This window comes from Hevea brasiliensis, unplaced genomic scaffold (assembly GCF_030052815.1).
Source record: "Hevea brasiliensis isolate MT/VB/25A 57/8 unplaced genomic scaffold, ASM3005281v1 Scaf1, whole genome shotgun sequence".
Lineage (NCBI taxonomy): Eukaryota > Viridiplantae > Streptophyta > Magnoliopsida > Malpighiales > Euphorbiaceae > Hevea > Hevea brasiliensis.
Genome location: NW_026614585.1, coordinates 7,045,131 through 7,066,312, shown reverse-complemented (window position 1 = coordinate 7,066,312; position 21,182 = coordinate 7,045,131). Strand labels below are relative to the sequence as shown.

The 21,182-nt window shown below is 29.5% G+C and overlaps 1 non-coding gene and 1 pseudogene across 1 annotated transcript; both read left to right on the top strand.

Moving 5' to 3' along the window:
- The first annotated feature begins 6,875 nt into the window (after positions 1 to 6,875).
- Positions 6,876 to 6,982, top strand: LOC131176400 (small nucleolar RNA R71). Its single transcript, XR_009146492.1, has one exon. It is a non-coding gene; the product is annotated as a small nucleolar RNA R71 (small nucleolar RNA).
- Positions 6,983 to 15,491: 8,509 nt separating this feature from the next.
- On the top strand, positions 15,492 to 16,044 carry LOC110631487 (dirigent protein 23-like; annotated as a pseudogene).
- Positions 16,045 to 21,182: the final 5,138 nt, after the last annotated feature.

The following is a 21,182-nucleotide window of genomic DNA, read 5'->3' as shown; positions in this document are numbered from 1 at the left end:
TCAATCCATAACAATGCTTAATACTTGTGGAAATACCATTTCACAAAGCTAAATTCATATATACTATAACAATTTTCAATAATCATTGAATTAAATCCAATGCTTGTTAAACATAATACATAAGAAAAGTATGTCATTTAATCATATGAAATATTCAAAACAAAATCAGTTAAAAACTAGCTGTGCACAAATCTCTGATAATTGTCTCTTGGCTCTGACTCAGTGTTTCCTTCCCCTTCCCTGAGTCTTTGCTAACTGAGAAACACAATTTGAAGTGTTTCAGTACTCATTTAAACTGTCTCTAAGAATAAGGTTTAATAATTAATTTATCGAATTCTATTATTTCTTTAGTCAATCTAAGATGTCAGCCCTCGATGCATTCTAGGTAAATTAGGTTTTAATGTTATTAATATGTCACATTCGATAGTATTTTAGGGTTGGTACATGTTACCAAGTTCATTTCCGTGTATACTGCATTTTCTTGCAATTTGCTGGATTTCGGGATACTAGTTTGACCTAGCCGGACGACCTAGTTCCCTCGGTTTTCGGGTTTCGGTCTAAACTACAAACTTGTAGATCTATGTCTTATGGAACGCGGGGCAAAATTTTAGGTCATTCTGAGTTATGTAGACCAAGTTATGGTCATTTTACTATTACTGGTCAAATTGCACCAAAATTGGTCACTTTAGGTCATTTTAGGTCATTTTAGGTTCGGCCAGTTTTTGGACCCGAACTTGTGCAAGCTGTTTGACTTTCTTATGGTCATTTCTGGGCTTTTGTGTCTTAATAAGACTTGTAGATATGGGTCTTAACTATTCATGGTTAATATTTCAGGTCAATTGGACCTGTTTTGAGTGAGTTATGGCCTAAACACTAACTGCTGCCCAAATGGTCAATTTTCAGGCCTCAATTGCACTCAATCCGGATTTGGTCATTTTTCAAACTACCTTGCAAGCAGAATTTTGGTAAGCTTTCTTCATGAAAGTTGGCACATTTTGTGCCTAGTTTCACCTCCAATTGGTCTCATAACAATTGGAGCCACACACTTAAAGTTATAGACCTAAAACTCAAACTGCCTTATTGCAAATCTTGCATATACATCAAGCATCACTTTTAACACTCACCAAACTTAACATTCAAACCAATTCTGGTTGTACCACAATCTAAACATAATTTACAACATATTATAGGTCATTTTGGCAGCTTACAATTACATTCAATGTGCACCAACAAGTACAGAATTTGTCCAATTCAATTTACAACTATTCAATCACCAATTCATGCTCATTTTCATGTCCAACTTTACACCATCATACATGCACTCAAACTGCCATAACAACCAACACATTTTAACATTATTATCCCATAAACCAAGCATGAACTCCAGCATTCCTCAAGGGGGTTAGCAAACTGCCACAATGGTACACTTACATTCCATTACTTTCCAAGCTTTAAATTTCATTTTACATTTACATATACTAAGTATACATCACCCAAACAATTTCCTACACAATATACATTTAATCAATCATTTAATTCACCATTTATAGGCACAAGTAAACTGCCTTCAAGGTGCTTCCATGGCTGCCAAAAGTGCACATTCCCATTCAACATCAAAACTCAAAAATTTCTCCATAAATCAAACACCCATAATATCCTTACAAACTTTAACAAAGCAATGTTCAAAAACACAAACTTACCTATTTTGAAGTTTCTTAAAAACTCATCAAAACTTACCTTTCTCACTCCCTAAATGCTGCCCAAGGTGTGGTGGTTACTTTTAGTGAAGAAACCCTAACCACTTGAAGCTTGGATCATGGATGCATGAAGCTCACAAATGGGACAACAATGGTGGTTTCTAAAGCTTTCTTTACGGCAATGGTGGTCTTCAAAGGTTGAAGATGAATTTTTAGTGGAGTAATCTGCCCACTTAATGCATATTATAATCCCTTAGTGGCCCACTCACATAAGAAATTGATTTAATATTATTTAAGTGCTAATTACCCAAATTTCACTCCACTTTTGGCTATTTACATTAGGTACCCCTAATTTAATTTTTCATTATATTTTTCAAGTGTAATATCATGTATTTTTAATGGACATTTAGGTCAAAAGAAAATTCGGGATGTCAAATGACCACAATGCCCCTGTTCGGGTTGTATTCTCGATTTTTCGGTAACACCGGGTTTTATCCGTTTTTCGATTTCCCACTTTTCTTTGTACTAATTATTTAATTTTTATTTAATATTTCTAATGATATTTATACTTCAATAGGGGTCTATTTAAGTCCTAAAAGTATTTTCCAGGGTTCCCCGTAGTCCAGGGCTAGTCAACGGTCCACGCCGTGACTTCCTGGTGCGGTCACCCATCGCTAGGGTTCTCGGCTCACTTAACTTGATTGCATTTCTTTACTATTATTTTTCCTTTATTTTTCTAGTATTTTCTTTTCTTGTATTTCATTATTTTATGTCTCCTCACTCATATCGAAGTGTAGTTTTAGGCATCCTAGCTGTCCGGACAACACTGGTCACCGGAACAGTAGTACACACTACTGAACATAGGGGTGTTACACTTTCCTTTGCCTCCATCAGCTTTAGTCTTTCCTTTCTATTTAGATATTTTCTTGGAAGTACCAGGAATCTGAGGTTTCTTCTTCTTATTGCCCTTCTTCTTGTTGGACTTTCCAGCAGAAGAAGATGCAATCAAAGCAACCTATTTTCCTTTATTGCCCGGCATATTCTTTTGGGCAATAACCAGCATGTTGAGTAAACCAGCCAAGGTGCATTCCACTTTAGTCATATGAAAATTTGTTATAAAATTCCCAAAAGACTCAGGAAGGGACTAAAGGATCAAATCTGTCTGCAGTTGGAAATCCATGTTAAAGTCAAGTTGTTCCAGCTGCTCAATAAGCCGAATCATCTTGTGGACATGATCCCCAACATTCTGTCCTTCAAACATCCTCATGCGGAACAGTTGCCTAGATATCTCATACCTGGCATTCCTGCTGTGCTCACCATATAACTCTTATAGGTGAAGGAGGATCTCACTCGCACTCTGCATGTTCTCATGCTGCTTCTGTAACTCATTACTCATAGAAGCAAGTATGTAACACTTGGCTCTTATATCATGCTCCTTCCACTTATCCAAAGTTTCATATTCCTCTTGTGTGGCCTTTAAAGGTAAGGGACCGGGAACCTGTGAGTCTAGAACATATCCAATATGTTCAAGGTTTAGAACAAGTTTCAAATTTCTTAGCCAATCAGATAGATTAGGTCCTGTCAACCTATTGCGATCAAGTATGCTTGCAAGAATATTGGATGGTGGTGGTTGTTCTGTGCTCATTATTATCAGAAAATTAGCTGCAGAAAATAACCAGATTAATTAGTAAATGTATCATGTAATTAACCAAAATGATTATGGTCTTTTAATCAAATTGGTCCTCCCACTAACTTAACAAATCCTACACTTCCAAAGTAGAAAACGGAAATCCTAGTTGGATGGATTTCTAGTGGGTGATTGAACTCTTATAATTCTATTGATCATCGTCAGGTACAGGTACATCCATTATTGGAATTACAATAAATTATAAGTAAGCAACTCCTTGCCCATCACATCTCATATGAGGTTCAATTCTTTACCTAGCCCCTAATGCTCAAAATCTTAGGTACATCCATTATTGACTTATCTTACATTAGTTAAGTTGATCCCATTGAGCCAGCAATTATACAAATAATTTTAATGTCCTTAGGCACATCCAATATTGGCCACCAAACCATTTACATATTTACAACATCTCATGCTTAACAATTATTCTTAAGAAAATCTCTTAAATTAATTGTATCTTATGCAAGTATTTAAAATTTCTTAAAATAATTGCCTCAATGGAGGGCCCATGTTATAATTACTTTAATTATAGCATTTCCAACTTAATCATTTGTTTGGAAGATTTTATGGTCATCCTAATTACTATTAAGGTCTCACTTTGCACATTATCCAATTAGCATGCATCTATCATATACTTACATACATTCCCATACATCTCATACATTCATGGATAATAAATAAATATGATATGATCATGGACTTTTCTAAGGGATTCAAGTTTGAGCCACCAAGAATTGAATCAAGGCATTCCTAAGTGCATTTCATTCATTCATTTTATAAGAGTTGCTGAAGGAGTACATAATCAACACTTGATCTTGAATTCCTCCCACTGGTCCCACCAATGCTCTTGACCTCCTTGATCTTCTTACAATCCAATTACATAGTAATCCTTGGCATACCAAGGCGAATTTACAAGAACTAAATAAATGAAATTACAACCCAAAATTATTACAACCTTAATAATACATGCCCAAAATTAAATTAAAATAAATTAATTAATTTACAATCCAAAGAAACATAAAAGAAATAAATCCAATCACATTAGTCTTTTATAGTCCATGATCATCCATCATGCATATCACTATTTAATAATTAAATAAAACATACATGCATAAATTAAATTGAATATCTCATATTCAACTTAAAAATCTAGATTTGAATATGATTCAAATAAATTTAAAAATTCATATTTGAATCTCATTCAAACAAATTTAAAAATTCAAATTTGAATCACATTCAAACAAATTTAAAAATTCAGATTTGAATCACATTCAAACAAATTTAAAAATTTCAGATTTGAATCAAAATTTAATTGTGTGATTAAAACTCTAATTAAAAAATTTAATTAGACATAAAATGGGCAGATCATACAACACTTGCACACATAAAACCCATCACTTACCATGCGCACCATGGTGGTGCACAAACCATGCACACCATGGTGCATCCAAGCATGCCGCCACCTTATTCATTGCAACCAGCAATGATTTAATCATCTCATGATCAAATCACACAATTAAACCATATAATCAACAATCTAAATGGCAAATATAGTGGCTCTGATACCAATTGAAGGAGCGAAAGCATGGAAAACATAAGTTTAGATCATTGAATTAAAAAATTTTTCATCTAGGGTCACATGCATCATGCAAGATTCATTTTTATCTATTTGATTTCAATGATAAACAACATATTAAAACTCTTTTAATGTGTTTTTGGATCTACATTTGTCATTTAAGATTTTAGAATTAACAGATTAATTCATTAGAATCCTAGATAAGATCAAGACCAATTGCACTAACTTTTTGATCAACACCTACCTCCATATGTAACTAGTAGGAGCCAACACATGCCCATATACCCATACATAGTACAAGTATGAAAGTAGTATCAAACTCAAACCACCTATATACAAGATAACTGTGCTATCTCAGGTCTAAAGATTATATGCACTGATATGATTTATGACAATACATTGACAAGAGTAAACTCTATGTGCTTGTCATAAATGTCACTGGTTCGACCTACTTATCATGTATAAGTGCCTATCATGTTTGTTATATGGCACGAGACTCACTATTCCATCTTATTTACATCTCATATAAATAACTTGGGAACAAACATGATTACAATCTTTCTGGATAAGTCATGTCCTTATTGTGAAGTATCCTCAATTGTGAACCAATTTATGATACTTTGTGCTAGAAATACTGTCACTCATATTCTTAACAATTTAAGAATATAATTTCTAACAAAATATCAATGGACCTTTTCTATTACACATAAATATATTATGTAAATGGAAAAGTGAAAATGCCTTTTATTAATAAAATATGTACAAGATACATACTAAATGATATGCTCTAGGCCATACTACTAACAAAAACTTCCCAAATTGTTTATCTAACTTTGCTTTCTAGAACCTTTGTGGGAATGGTAAAGGTGGCATGTAGGCTTTAGGTGCCACATATTTAGGTTCTTCCTCTTCACTTTCTCTCTCTTTACTTCCTTTTTCTTCCACTGAACTCTCTTTCTCAACTTTAACTCTAAACTCAACTTCAGCTTTTTCATCTCCTTCTCTATTTTTCTCTTCTTTAACTTTCTCTTCAATCTTTTTATCTCCACTCTCTAATATTTTTCCACTTCTCAATGTAATAGCCTTGCAATGCTCCCTTGAATTTTTTGTTTGGCTAGGAAGCTTTCCAAATGCTTTGTTGTTTAAAGAGCTAACTTGTTAAGCTATTTGGTTCTCCAACATCTTGTTGTGTATTGCCATTTGATCCACTTTAGATGCTAATTGAGAAATCATTTCTTATTGACTTTGATGACTCACTAGTCGAGTCTCAATCATGGCTTCCAATTTGGCTGTTTTGTCTGGTTATGCTTGTTGTGGTGGAGCAGGTGTATTTTAAGGTTTAGGCATTCCAGGAGGAGGACCTCTATTCTGCTAAAAATTCTGATGTTGTTGATACCCAGAAGGTTGTTGAAAATTCTGGTATTGTCCTTGTCTACATCCCCAAGAGAAATTGGGGTGGTTTCTCCATGCCGGATCATAAGTTGTAAAAAATGGGTTACCGCCTAGTCTTTGATTGTAGCTCCCCACATAATCCACTTGCTCACTTGAAAAGTCTTGACTAAGTGAAAAAAAATTAGTTGCACAGTTGACATTTGCAGCTCCAACATCTACTGAATTACTTGAAACTCCAATTGAAGAATTTACTTTCATGCTTAGCTTGTCCATCTTCCTTGTCAAAGCATCAAACTTAGCATTAATCATATTCATGGCATCAAGCTCAAACATACCAGCTGGTTTCTTGATCTCATTCCTCTCACAACTCCACTGGTAGTTGTTATAAACAATTTTATCTAGAGTAGAAAAAGCTTCATATTCAGATTTCTCCATAAGATTACCTCCAGAAAATGCATCAATTATACTTCTAATAGCTAGTGAAACTTCATTGTAAAAGTGTTGAACAAGCATCCACTTAGGAATCCCATGATGTGGACATCTCCTTTACAAATCCTTGTACCTCTCCCATGCTTCATACAAGCTCTCATCATCTCTAGGTTTGAAAGAAGTCAGCTCATTTCTTAGCTTAGCTGTCTTGCTTGGTGGAAAATATTGAGCTAAAAATGCTTGAGAAAGTTCATCCCATGTTGTGATAGAACTCGGTGGCAAAGAATGTAACCACCCTCTAGCTCGGTCCTTCAAAGAGAAAGGGAATAATCTGAGTCGAATTGCATCATCAGAAACTCCATTTATCTTCAATATATCACTGATCTCAAGAAAGTGTGCTAGATGAACATCTGGACTCTCACTTGGACTTCCCCCAAATTGTGATTGTTGTACCATCTGACACAATGCAGGCTTCAATTCAAAATTATTAGCTTCTACTCTTGGTCTTGTGATGCTTGGCATGAAATCCCCAATGTTAGGATAAGCGTGATCCTTCACAGAATGATTGTTATTGTTGTTGGCCATTTCTTCTTGTAGTTGCTCTTGATCTTTTTCTCTTTCTTATTGTTGTTGAGCTTTAAGTTCAGCTTTTCTCCTCTTAGCTTCTGCTCTTAAAGCTCTTGTTGTCTTTTCTATTTCTGGATCAAAGAATAAATTAATTTCTTCACTTTTTGTCCTTCTCATAAAATAAAAGTACCTGAAAAAAAAAACAAACAAATTCTCAAAGTAAAATGTAAAAGAAATTAAAAATAAAAATAAAATACCCAAATTAACCAAACAAACAATCATTCAATATCAAACAAAAATTCAAATCCCCGACAACGAGCCAAAAACTTGGTGCGTGTGTCCACAAGTATACGGGCCGTATCAAGTAATAGAGTGATAAGTAAAGTATCGTTCCCATGAAGATTTGCCGTTTGAGTACCAAACTATGAATGAATCAATTATTTGGGCTAATGATTGATGAGTAAATGGTAAATGTAAATGAGCAAAATAAATTGATGATTCTAATTAGAATGGGTAAAAAGCAAGCAAATAAATTCTAAATCAAGATGCAATTGAACTAAATTGATAAGGAGTAATTAAATCAAAGTCTAATTATGATAAAAATGATTCCAGAGTTAGGAGTTCATGCATAAATTAATTGGGATTTGTCTTGGGTATTCCAATGTTAAGGGAAAATAAAGTTTCATGGTGATTGATTCTAAATTCCTTTGATATGTTTTTCAAGCAAACCAAAGTGTGTTTTAAAATAACCAAACCTACTTTCGTATGATATTTGATTAACTTAAGTTTTGTAATCAATCATTAATTCCTCTTAAAACCTTAGTTTATTTTTAAATCTAGGTGATTTTAAGTTCCAATCCTTGATTATCTATCAATAACCTTCACCTTTTGGTCCTTCAATCAAAGATTAACACAATACCCAATGGGTACTAATATTAGGCAAGTAAATCAAGCACACAAGGAAAGAATCAAAACTCATATTTATATAAAATATGGAAATAACCAGTCCAAATCTACAAATTAATCTAAAACATGTTTCCCAACTCTGAAATCCAAAGAGTTTACTCACTTATGTTGGTATTTACAAGAGAGATTGATGGAAAAGTAAACAAAAACATGATAAGGGGACTAAAAATCAAAAAACCCAGGTATAGGGACCAAAAACTCTGAGTCTTAGAGCTTCCAGAAATGGCTGCAGCAACTCTTCTTCTGCAGAATTGATGGCGCCATTTTCCCTTCTATCTTTGTAATTTTTCTTTCCTTTTTTTTTTTTTTTTTCTTCTCATCACTTCTTGTGGCAAAAATTAGAAAATGATGCTTTTATATGGTCCCAAAAGTTGCCCTAAAAATAGATAAAAGGCAAGGAGTGGTAGGAAATGAGGTGTAAAAATAACCAAGTCAGCAGAGATATTCACATTCTGGACAGTCTGTTTAGGGTACTACTTACCCTAAGTAGCTTCTTCAGCAATTTTCGGCCTCTACATGCACTGTCTGCTTAAGGTTAAGCAAACCCTCAAATGTCAAATTCAACAAACAGAGCAGATTGTTTGAAGGAAAAGTGTGACTAACTAAATATCCATCCTAACTAGTCAAATAGATAAATATATATACAACAACATGAACCTAAAGAAAGGTTCATGAAAAAATGCTATCTATGAAAAAAAAAATCTCTCATAAGGATAATTAAATATAAAAATGATATGAATATGTAATTTGGGGGACTAATTTATTAATATGAAATTAATAGTACTAATGAAATGTGTACTACTATTTTTTGGTTCATTATGTCTAGTCATGAATGTAATTACTAGTATATGATGTTTTTTTTTTTGACTTGTAATTAAACTTTTGATTTTGAAAAAAAACTTGTAATTTTATTATCTATGAATTCTATATGAATGCATATATATACTTCATTTTGAGATCTCATAAATAATTGTAAAAGATATGATACATGAGAATATGATAAAATAAGATATAAAAAAAAAAATTTACACATAAATACACGATTTAAATGACATTAAAATTTACAATAGATATGACAAGACAAGATACAAATCTCGGCAGGTTTGGGATAAAATGAGTTTTTTTGCTCATGTTTGACTTTCAGCTTGACCTGAGTTGCACCTTAAGCACTGCCACTTACCCTAAGTAGGATCTTAAGCAGGACCCTAAGCAAATCTCGGCAGGTTTGTGGATGAAAGCTTGAATGTATTGGATTTAAGCTGTGCTTGACTTGCGGCTTGCCCAGGCTTAAGGTTAAGCAATTTGACATACCCTGAGCAACATTATAAACAAAGTCTCAAGCAAATTTCAGCCAACTTAATCTTTCAAAGCTTGATTTCTTCAACTTTCCTCTATGTTTAAGAGGCTCTAAATTTCTTCAAATCACTTCCTAATGCACACATTGACCTTCAATTTGCAATAAAAACCTATTAAAAACAACAAAATTATAAAAATCAAATATAAAGTAACTAAAGTTAATAAATAAGCTAAAATAAGGCTAAAAACATAAAATATACAAAAAAATAAAGGTAAAATGAATGCAAAACTACCATAAAATGCCTATATAAAATGAGTGCAACAAATACTATGCCAATTTTTAAGTAAAATGACTCTTTTCAAAAGATGACATTATTTTCTAGATTTTAATAATCTTATCAAAATATTAAAATACTTAAATATGCATGATATAAATACATATAATTAGTTTAATATTGTAACCAAACAATTGAAAAAATTTTAATGGAGACATTTTCCTAGAAAATAATTTTTATAAAAAATATTTTTCTTATACAAGTTATTTTCTATAAAATAAACAAAGTCTTAAATTTAATTATTACTTTTATTGAAGTAAAACATTTTTTTGAATATAAATACCTAATCACTATTTACCAAAAAATATATATTTGGTGGGGTAGCTAGAATACATGTCTTACATATTAAAAATATGAAATGAAATTATTTTTATCCACTCAAATGTTTTATTTATTTATATTTTTTTATATGTCTATTGATTTTATTTTCTTTAATTTCCAATAAAATAAAATCCCTTCATTCTAATTAGAAGCAAAGTCTTGTATTGACATTTTATTGTAGTAAAGCTATGTCTTAAGCTTAACTGTCTTATGATGCATAATGGCTGTTCCAGCAATGGAGAATAATTGAAGCAATAGAGAATTGTGTTTATAGTCAACGTTGAAGTCATCAAATCAACGTGATGGAATCCAGCAAAGTTAACGTGGTGAGTAATAATGAAAGCTCTCTTCCTTTATTAATTAGTATAATATTATGTTATATATGGATAATTTATAATTTTTATTTTTTAATTTAATTTTTAATTTTATTTTAAATAAAAATAAATAATTATTATTAAATTAATTTTTAACTAAATTTTTTTTATTTAATTTAATTTAAATAAAATTTTATCTATTATAATTATAAATTTTAATTAATTTATGGTGTAATTAATTAAAATACTTATTTTATATTTATATATATATATTAATAGTAGTTTCGATAATTACTTCATTTATAATGTAATAAAATTACTTTATTTAAAAACTAATTTAAATTTCATGGAATTTTTTTATTTTATCTCATAATTTATGTAAATTGATATTTATTTTTTTGTAGATTATAGAAAATATATTAAACTAATGAGAAAATAATATTGTTTCAAAAATATATAAATCTAATATTTTTTGTTATTAATATAAAAAATATATTAAATTACTAATAACAAATTGAATTATTTAATTTTAATAATAATGAAAATATATAACATTATTATTAATTATAAATAACATTTTATTATATTATTTTTTAAAAATACTATATCTTTAAATTTTTGGAAAGTAAACTTTTTTTTTATTAATATGATATATTGTAACAATCTGAATTTTTTTAAAATATAAAACTTTTTTTTTAATTTTAGTATTATCTTATTTGGAATTAGTCTATTATATTTTATTAAAGAGAATTTAAGAATTTATATTAAAAGAGAATTATTATTATTATTATTATTATTATTATTATTATTATTATTATTATTATTATTATTATTTCAAAAATGTTTAAAGTATGTATAATTTTTTTAATTGTATTTTGATACTTAAATTATTCATTTTATAATTTTAAAGTGTTGTTTGTAAATTAAAACAATTGTTACCTAATTGAAAGAAGTAAAGGACCTCATTAAAAATTCTAAAAAAGTTTAGGGGTTAATAGTAGTTATAAGTTAAAAAAAAAAAAAAGAAAAAAATACCAAGCAGCTCTTCCTCCCCCATTCTCTTTCTCTCCGTTTATTCTCTCCCCCCTCCCCCCTCTCTCCTTTTTCCCTTTCTTCTTCCAGTAAGGCCCCAAGACCCACCGACCGGTGACCTTCCTAGTGACTCCACACCGACCAACATCACACCAGAAGACATGGATGACAGTAGAAACAATAGCAGCATCTGCAAGCAAAAGAGGAGAGAGAAACAACACATATGAAGGTAGAATTTTCCTTGCACCGTTCGATAGCCTTTTTCGGTGATCTAGGTACCATTGAAATCCTTATGAACCCAACTTTCTTTTGGGATTAATTTTGCATCATTTGGTGGTAGGATGAGTGAGATCAAGGGAAGAGAAGTTTGGAGTCTTTGTGATTTTCCAGCTAGATCCTGGCCAACTAGTGGCCAGTTTGGACGATCAGACCCAGGGATTGTGATCTATTCTCCTCAAGCTTTGTTTTGCACCAATTTCAGATATTAGAGATTGGATGCTAATCGAACGGCCTAAACTAAATCGGTTGATATCAAGCGATTAGAGTAGAGTTTTGATGAACCATCAGTGGATCTGTCCCTAGTAGTTCATGGGCATCTCGGATATGCACTCCGATCAATAATAGCTCACCGGCACTAGGATCGAGCTTCTGGCCTGATTGGGATACCTAGAGGTCCCTCCTAGAACATAGTCAATATTACAGTCGACCTAGTATTTTTAGACATTCCGGACGTATTTCAGATAGCAAAATTTGGAAAGGTGATCAGGCCAACCATCTTTTCCTTTTAGTTGGATCAGTTGTAGTTGAGTCGATCAGTCTGTAAATTACATATTGGTTATTTTTATAATTTCAATATTATTTATATTTTTGGTATGCTCATGCATTTAATATGTATTTATTTATGCATATAATTAGCTCAATGTATATACATATGGCCATTCTTCTTGTTGCATATTTAATTACTGTTAATTATTTGTGTTTGCCACCCTGAGCATAATTTGGAGTTCTGTGTGTGTGTGTGTGTGTGTGTGTGTGTGTATTTGTGTGTGTATGTGTGTGATGGATATGGATTGGACGGGTGGTCGCGGCTTAAACTAGTCTTACTGGCACTCGATCCTCATTGTTATGGAAAGTCGGAGTGAGGCATGGCTTTAAGTTGATCTCATTGACCCCCGCACATGGATTTAAGTGAAATCTGGCTTCAGTTGAGTTCACTGGCAGGATTTGAACTAAGAATGCTATATATAGTATCAGCTCTCATATTTGTGTATTGATGTAATAGAGACAGTGCATGTGTAGCTTCAAAATATTTTCTCGTGCAAATATTGAATGAATTATTTGCTATATATGATAAATGTGTATTTCATATTAGGATTGCTCTAGTTTTAAGTAGTTAAAAAAATTATATTTGTATTCAATATCTAAACTCTCTAAGTCAAACACTCATTCCTGTTCAAACAATTTTTTTTCCCCAAATTGTAGGAGGAGCAAGTTTAACATTATTAAGTTTAGCCTGCATTTTTTTCTCCGCAGGTTATGGCATTTCTTAGTTAGAAAATTTTAATATGTTTATTTATTTAGTCATTTACTTATTCATTTGTTTAATTATTAGAAATCCGCTGTGACACCAGCATATATATGTACTATATCAGTTGATGAAAATTAAATAATTTGTGCTTGCTGGGTATCAGGATTGAGCTGGGCTCCTATTGTTTTGATTTTCTGATAGTTATCAGATTGAGTAGACTCAAATAAATTTATAATATTTTATTTTATTTTGTTTTGGTATTTTGAGCCTTGCTTTTGGTATAATCATGGGTTTGAGAGTAGTAAGACTCACTATGGGTTTCAGGGGCTTTATACTGGCCTAAGTCCTAATATTGATCCAGCCCATAGAGTTGGGTCATGACATATATTTTTTATAAAATAATTCTTTCACAAAAATTATTGTCATTTTACATAAATTTATCATATAAAATAAATATATTTTATAAAAATTAAAATTTTAAAATATCATCATTTTTTATTAATATAATAAATGTTAAAAGTATACACTATTTTTCAAAAGTCATATCCCATAATTTTGATATTATAACTTTAATTTTTTTTAATCATATTTACTTGTAGCTAATTTTTTTTATGTAATCATATTTTTAATCTATTTTTGAAATTCTACTTCTATATATAAGTATATTTGAGAGATAATTTATGCATAAAAATTTACATATTTAATTAAAATTTGACAATAATTCTATTAAAAATTAATGATAATAAAATATAGATAATTAAAATATTAATTAATATTGCATTCTATATATGATTATAATGAAATAAAATATTAAAAAGTTTAAGGAATATTAAATAAGAAATTTATAAAAAAATTAATAATTAAATATATTTAAAAGAATAAATTTTGAGAATGATAACTAATAACTTTTGAAAGAAATAATAAAAATATAGAGTAAATTAAAAAAAGATTTAAGAACACTCAGGTGAAATGAATATACTTGGTGAGAGGAGAGTACTTGATATGTATTAAATGTCTCATATAATATATTATATATAGACAAATAAACCTTTAAATAAAAATTTAATTTGATAATTAAATATTATTTGATTGAAAAACGATAGCAAAAGTATTAAAATTCAATTTTTATAATAGTAAAATATTTTCCATTTACTTGGCCGTTTCAATTCAATGGCTATATTAATAATAATAATAATAATAATAATAATAATTAATTTTAAAAAATGAAATAAAAAATACTAAATTATTAACATAAAAGATAATATATATAGTAATTATAAATAAGTCAAATCTTTATATTTTATTTTTATAACTTTTATATAGATTTTAATAGTTAATTTTCTTTAAATTAATAAATTAATAGCCACGACTTTTATTATTATTGTTGTTATATCATAATCTTTTAAATATTTATTATTATTATTATTATTATTATTATTATTATTATTATAGAGGATAACATGCAATAAATAATATTTTCATATAAATGAATTATAAAAAAATAATATAAATAATTTTTAAATATTATATTTAATTACAAAATGTTTTAATAATTTTTAAAATTTAAATTAAAAAAATAATTTAAATCATAAATATTAAGGTACTATTGTAAATAATAATAATTAAAAAAAATAAAAAAATTAAATAATAATTAATATAAAAAATAATTATTTATGGAACGTAACATATGATAAGTTTTTTAAGTAAAGTATGTGTGATATTCCGAATGTTTATATAATCAAAATCTACGCGATGGATCCAGAAGACTACCATTCATATTTATATGACCCAAAATGTCCAAAATGCTTGGGGGTAGACAGTCACACGCCCAGACCACCAACGAAAAAATTCTCGTTTACACATAGTCAAAAGCATTGAAAGCTCGTTTTGTCTCAAATCTACTACACAAATACCTGTTTGCTTGATTTGCTTTGAAAAATAAAAAATTGAAATGGATGTCTTCGAATATTGAGGCCCAAGGGTACCCTTGATTAACGTAATTTGCAGTTAAAGAAAAGACTTTGATTAATGCATGTTCCCAAAACAATTAACCAAATATATATATGGTACCCTTGCTTTAAAAAAAAAAAAAAAAAAAAAAAAACTATTAGCATAAAAAATGGAAATGTATTGGGCTATAAAGAAAGCCCAATAAAGGAGGTCCCTAGTTACAGTTGTTCTTAAACGGCCTTTGAATATAAAAGGAGCTAGCAGCTGCATTGCAAAACGCACGACCGACATACCCATTTTATAAAGTCTCTCAGAATCGCAAGTCCCTCGCTCTCCTTGCGTCTTCCCTGGTGTTAGAGTGAGTTTTTTTTGGCTTTTTATCTCTAGAACAGAGGAAGAACATGGCAAAGATATGTCTAGTTTTCTTCATCATTTCCCTGGTCATAGCCATGCCATGGGCACAAGCTTTCCCTTTAGAAAACTGGCCTGAGACACAAAGCCCAGAAGTAGACTGTAACCAATCTTCAATTCTCTTTCCACAACACAGTTAGTGGCAAGAACCCTAGCGCTATCAAGGTGGCTCAGTCCACTGACACCGAAAAATCTCCCACTCTTTTTGGTGCTATTATGATGGCAGATGACCCTTTAACTCAAGGACCAGATCCCAACTCCAAGTTGTTGGGTCGAGCACAAGGGCTTTATGGTTCAGCTAGACAGAGTGAATTGTGCCTCCTCATGGCCATGAACTTCGCCTTCACCGATGGTATCTATAATGGTAGCTCTATCAGCCTCCTTGGCAAGAACTCAGCCATGAGTTCTGTACACGAAATGCCGATCGTTGGCCGGACTGGGCTTTTCCGGTTGGCTCGTGGATATGCAATTGCGAAGACGCATTGGTTTGACATTACTACTGGAGATGCTATAGTTGGCTATAATATTACAGTAGTTCACTAGATATCTTTACCTCTCTCCTGTGATATTGCTAGTTCAGTTTTAATTCATTGCCATTTTCCATTTTTATAGCTTACTCGAGTGTTGTGTTAAAGTAGTTTGCTATAATGGTGATCACTGGCTTCCTATATTAATAAATATTTTCTATCAAAAAAATAAATATAAACTTTGGCTCAATTCTTTCAGGATAGTGCTTTTTATTAGGTTTGATGTCAGTTGGTTAATTTGCTCTGATAAATCTAGTCAGTTTTTTTTTTTTTTGATAAATCTAGTCAGTTCATTGATATGGGTAAATGCCCTAAACTGGAAAGTAGGGTTTTGATTTCGGTTTCGATTTTGGTTCTATTTTGGATCAATTTAATTTGGTTTAACCCAATTATTTAAAATTTATTTCTTTTTTTTTTTTTTCAAAATTCTGATTTGAATCAAAACAGATAAAAACATCCAATCTGGTTTGATTAGTAAGGGAGGGAGGCAGTTATAGTTCAGTTCAGGCTATTTCTCCACCACCTAGTCTCAGCCTTGGGTCGATTTCAGGTTATGGGTTTGATTAAAAAAGGTTAGAAATTGACAATTTCAGTTTAATTCTAATTCTGATTCTCATTTGATTCTGGTTCAATTTAGATTTCACATAATCCATTGGTTAATTTTTTTTTTTAATTTTTTGTTTTAAAAAAAATGTTCGATCTGGACTAAGCCATCGTCGGTTGAATTCCAATCTAATTCAAACTTCTATTTAAAAAACAAAAAAATTAAAAATAACTTAATTTTTTCTTTATTATAAATTTTTCTTATTAATCCATTTTTCTAAATGTCCTAAATATTTAAAAATATGAAAAATATTTTTGAAAAATAAAATATTTTTAAAAAATATTTACTATGAAATAAATGAACCGTAGTTACCAAATTTTAGAAAAATTAGAATATGCAATCATTTCATTTATTGTTAATGACAATAAAATAAGACATGGTGGTGGAATAGCAAGATAAGAAAGAATAATATAAGACAAGTTAGCTCAATAAAGGGAATTGATTTTTTTTTTATCAAAAGTTTTTTTAAGAAAAAAAATATTAAATGAGTGATGATTAATAGATTACACGATAAAAAATGTTATCAGCATTTTGTAACTCTTATCATAATTTTTCTTATTTATCATAAAAAAAAAATTAAAGATGCCCTTATTATAAAGTTAATAAATTTGATAATTGATAAATAAAAGAATTCAAATTAGAAATTGTTCTATATTTAATATTTTAAAATGAGAGGTTCTTAAATAGATTCAATTTACCATATTATCTGCAAACTTAGCTAATTAAACCACTTCACATCATTCATATTTATCTATAATTATATAGATATGTAATAATAATTGAAATTTAAATCACATATTCATCCAAGATTATAATATCATAAAATCATTTTCTTGACTTAATTTATAAACAATATGGTAAACTATGTCTATCAAATTTCTCTTTTATAAGTATTATAGTTTATCAATATTAAAAATATAGTTGTTATATGGTTTTCAAACCCAGTGCAAGCATTAAACTGGTGAAGGCATATGGTAAGAGTTTGAAATTTATAACTTATAATTTTATAATTTTTAAATAATTATTAAAACAAATTTAGTTAAATTTTAATATATAAATGTTTTTTAAAAATTATTTTACATGTTTAATTAAACTTTTAAATAATAATATTGAATTATTTATATTAAAGAAATGCTTTAAATTAATATTTTATATAATAATTTTATTCATTTTACTAAAATAGTTTCATTAGCACCTAAAGTGTTATAAAAAAAATTATGAGATATAAGAAGAGATATAATATTTAAAATTAAGATGACAACATGATATAGCTATTGTATTTCTATTATTGTTATAGTATTTAAATAAAAATGAAATAGAATTAAAATTAATTAATAAATTGTGTTTCACGCATATACCTTAAAATAAATTAATTCATAAAAAAAAGAATATGTTGATTATATTAAAACTAGAGGGAAATAATAATTTTAGTTTATCATGGGTAGGGATCATTTTGCTAACATAATAATCTCTATAAGAAGTGCTGACATGAATAGAAAATGAATCATTCAAATAGCAACTATTAATATCACCAAAAACATTATTAAAATACTTTTAAGAGAAGATTTTATTGAAAATGTCAAGAAACATGGGAGGGCAATGAAAAATAAATATTAATATATTAAATTATATAACACATTTATAATAATAATAATATAAAAAATAATTCAATAATTAATATAAAAAATAATTCAATAATTCAAATTAACATACTAATATAATAATAATATAATTTAAATTAATACAAAAAAATGATTCTATATAGTTTTTGAGCTAAATAAGTTCATTATATACAAATATATTGCAAAATCATCATATGAAAAACATGTTGCAAGAATGGTTTTGGGTAAAAATGTACACCACTAAACAAGTGGTCACAGTTTCAAAACTAAATGTCCCCAGCCTAGATTTCATTTATTTTACAAGTAGCTCTGGAAAACTGTTTCAAATCCGACCGGATTATTGGTTCGTCAGTTACTCAGCTGGTTTACACTAGTTAACACTGGTTCTCAGTAAATTAGGGCCTAGTAATTCAACCAAAGCATATCATAACAGACCAAGCAGTTCGATTCCATTCGATCTTGACAACCTTAGTCCCATTTTTTAAATAACTATTTACTGTAATTATTTCTACCCTTGAACAAAAATATCTTTTGAAACATTTATGATTGCTTTTGATGGTTCAAATGCTAAAATGGAAGAAAACAAAATGTCTAAAGAATGTCATAGGACGTGTAAGAAAAGGCTTGAATATTAATTGAAGAAGCTAGAAGTATCAAGTAGGTTCTTAGGTTTGTGGTTGACAAGTATAACATAAAGAGAAGGAAGATTTTGCCTTTTAAAAGGCTTTATTTTATTTTTTTTTTTATATTTCCTTTTCAACTTTTAAAATGTTATAAGATATGTTTTTAAGGTTTTTGAAGGAACAAATATAATTTTTACAAAGCATTTCAAAATCAAAAACTTTTACTCGCAACAACAAAAATAGCAAGTTATTCCTAAAAGTATCGATCTATTTTTGCTCGGATCATTAATGTCTTTAGTCAATTCTAAACAGAAGCAAAAAGTAGTTGGCTATTTTTAAATAATAGCTCACAAGTTTCACTTTTGCCATGAATGGGTAATAAGCAGAAGCAAAAATAGATTATTAGTCGTTATTTACTTTTCCATTCTGACAATTTTCTTATACTTGCATAAAATGACAAAATAATAGCTAAATTTTCTTTTTTTGAATTTTTTTTTTAAATTTTAGTGTCTAATAACCATATTTTAAAAGGATACATAAATACGATCTTTTAACTTAATTTTTTGCCATCAAAGACAAACAAAAAAAAATTTAGGGTTAAATCTTACTAAATATAATATTATTTTTAAATAAAATTATAACCCAATGGCTAATTTGCTAAATTGAATATTTAGAAAAAAAAAAATAAATCTCTTCTCTACTTAAAAAAAAGAGTACTAATCGGGATAGAATTATCAACAGATTTTAATTAGTTGTTACACTCATTTCATATAGCTATTTAAAGGTAATTTTACATCCATTTTGCCCTCATAATTGAGTACTTTTTATGCTTTTAGCTTTATTTTAGTTAAATTGTTAATTTAGTTACTTGATATTTGATTTTTATAATTTTGTTGTTTTTAATATATTTTGAAGTGTTTTAAGGATCAATAATGTAATGCCCTTACAGTAGGTAGTCCGTATATTTTACTGTTCCGACGGCTAATGTCTGTTCGGACAGTCAGGATGTTTGGAACTACACTTAAACTATAGTGAGGAGGCATAAATTGAAGAAATAAATATAAAGAAAATATAGAAAAATTTAGATTATTTATTAATTGGTATAAAATAATAAAAATGACTCGATATGCATTATGAAGGGCATTTTGGTCATTTCACTCTCAGAGGTGAATTTTGACCTAAATGTCAAATTAAAATTAGGAAATAAAATAATTAATATAAATTAAATTTATGAATTTGAATTTGGAAAATGAGAAGAGAAAGAAGAAGAAAAGAAAAGAAAAGAAAAGGAAAGAAAAGAAAAGAAAAGAAAAGAAAAGAAATAGACTTATGAAATTTAAAAATAATAAAGTAAAATAATTGTAGAAAATATATAAATACTCATAAGATGACAAAAGCCACCAACTCACTTCTTCTTCTTCCTCTTCTCTCTCTCTCCTTGCCGTCTCCCTTGGTCTCTCCCTCTTCACCATTGTTATCAAGCTTAAAGCTTGATTTCCTCTTCATTGATCCATCAAAACCCATAGCTCTCTTCACAAATAATTCTCCCCACTCCATAAGGAAGCTTTAGATACCCATTTGAAGAAGAGAAATTGAAGTTTGCAAGTTGGGTCACAAGGTAAGTGCAAAAATACCACTCCCTCTCTTCTTTAAATATTGTAAGAATGATGAGATGAGTGAGTATTCCATGAAAAAGAAAACAAATAAAAAGGAATTGAAGAACTCTAATTTTGGCAGCCATGAATCTTGTGAGGTTTGCTGTTTTTAAATGATGAAAAATAGTTCCATAAGGATGTTTGAATAGTTGATATGCTAAGAAGCGTAAAAGAGTTGAGTTTGTGTAAATTGGGTGATTGGAATTAGGGTTTATGTATATGATGTGGGGACTTTATGTAAATGGTTGCAATTGACTTGGTTGAGTTGAGATTGTTGCTTATAGAAGTGTTATGCTTACCAATTGAAGTAAGGAAGATGAAGGAAATTGAAATTGGGAGTGCTTGTTTTCTGCAGGTTTTGTGACTCAATGAGTCCAGCATGAGTTTTGAACCGTAACTGAAAATATGTGACTCCAATTGGTATGAGGCCAATTGGAGGTGAAATTAGACCAAAAATAGCCCATTTTCCATGAAGAAAACATGCCCAAATTCAGTTCAAAACTTAACCTGAATACTGCCCAAATTCGGATTACCCTGCACCAAACCCAGAAAATGACTACATGTTCATTTGGTCATAACTCCCTCTACACTAGTCCAAATGACCTAAATTTGATACCATTGGAAAGCTTAGATATAGGGCTACAATTTTC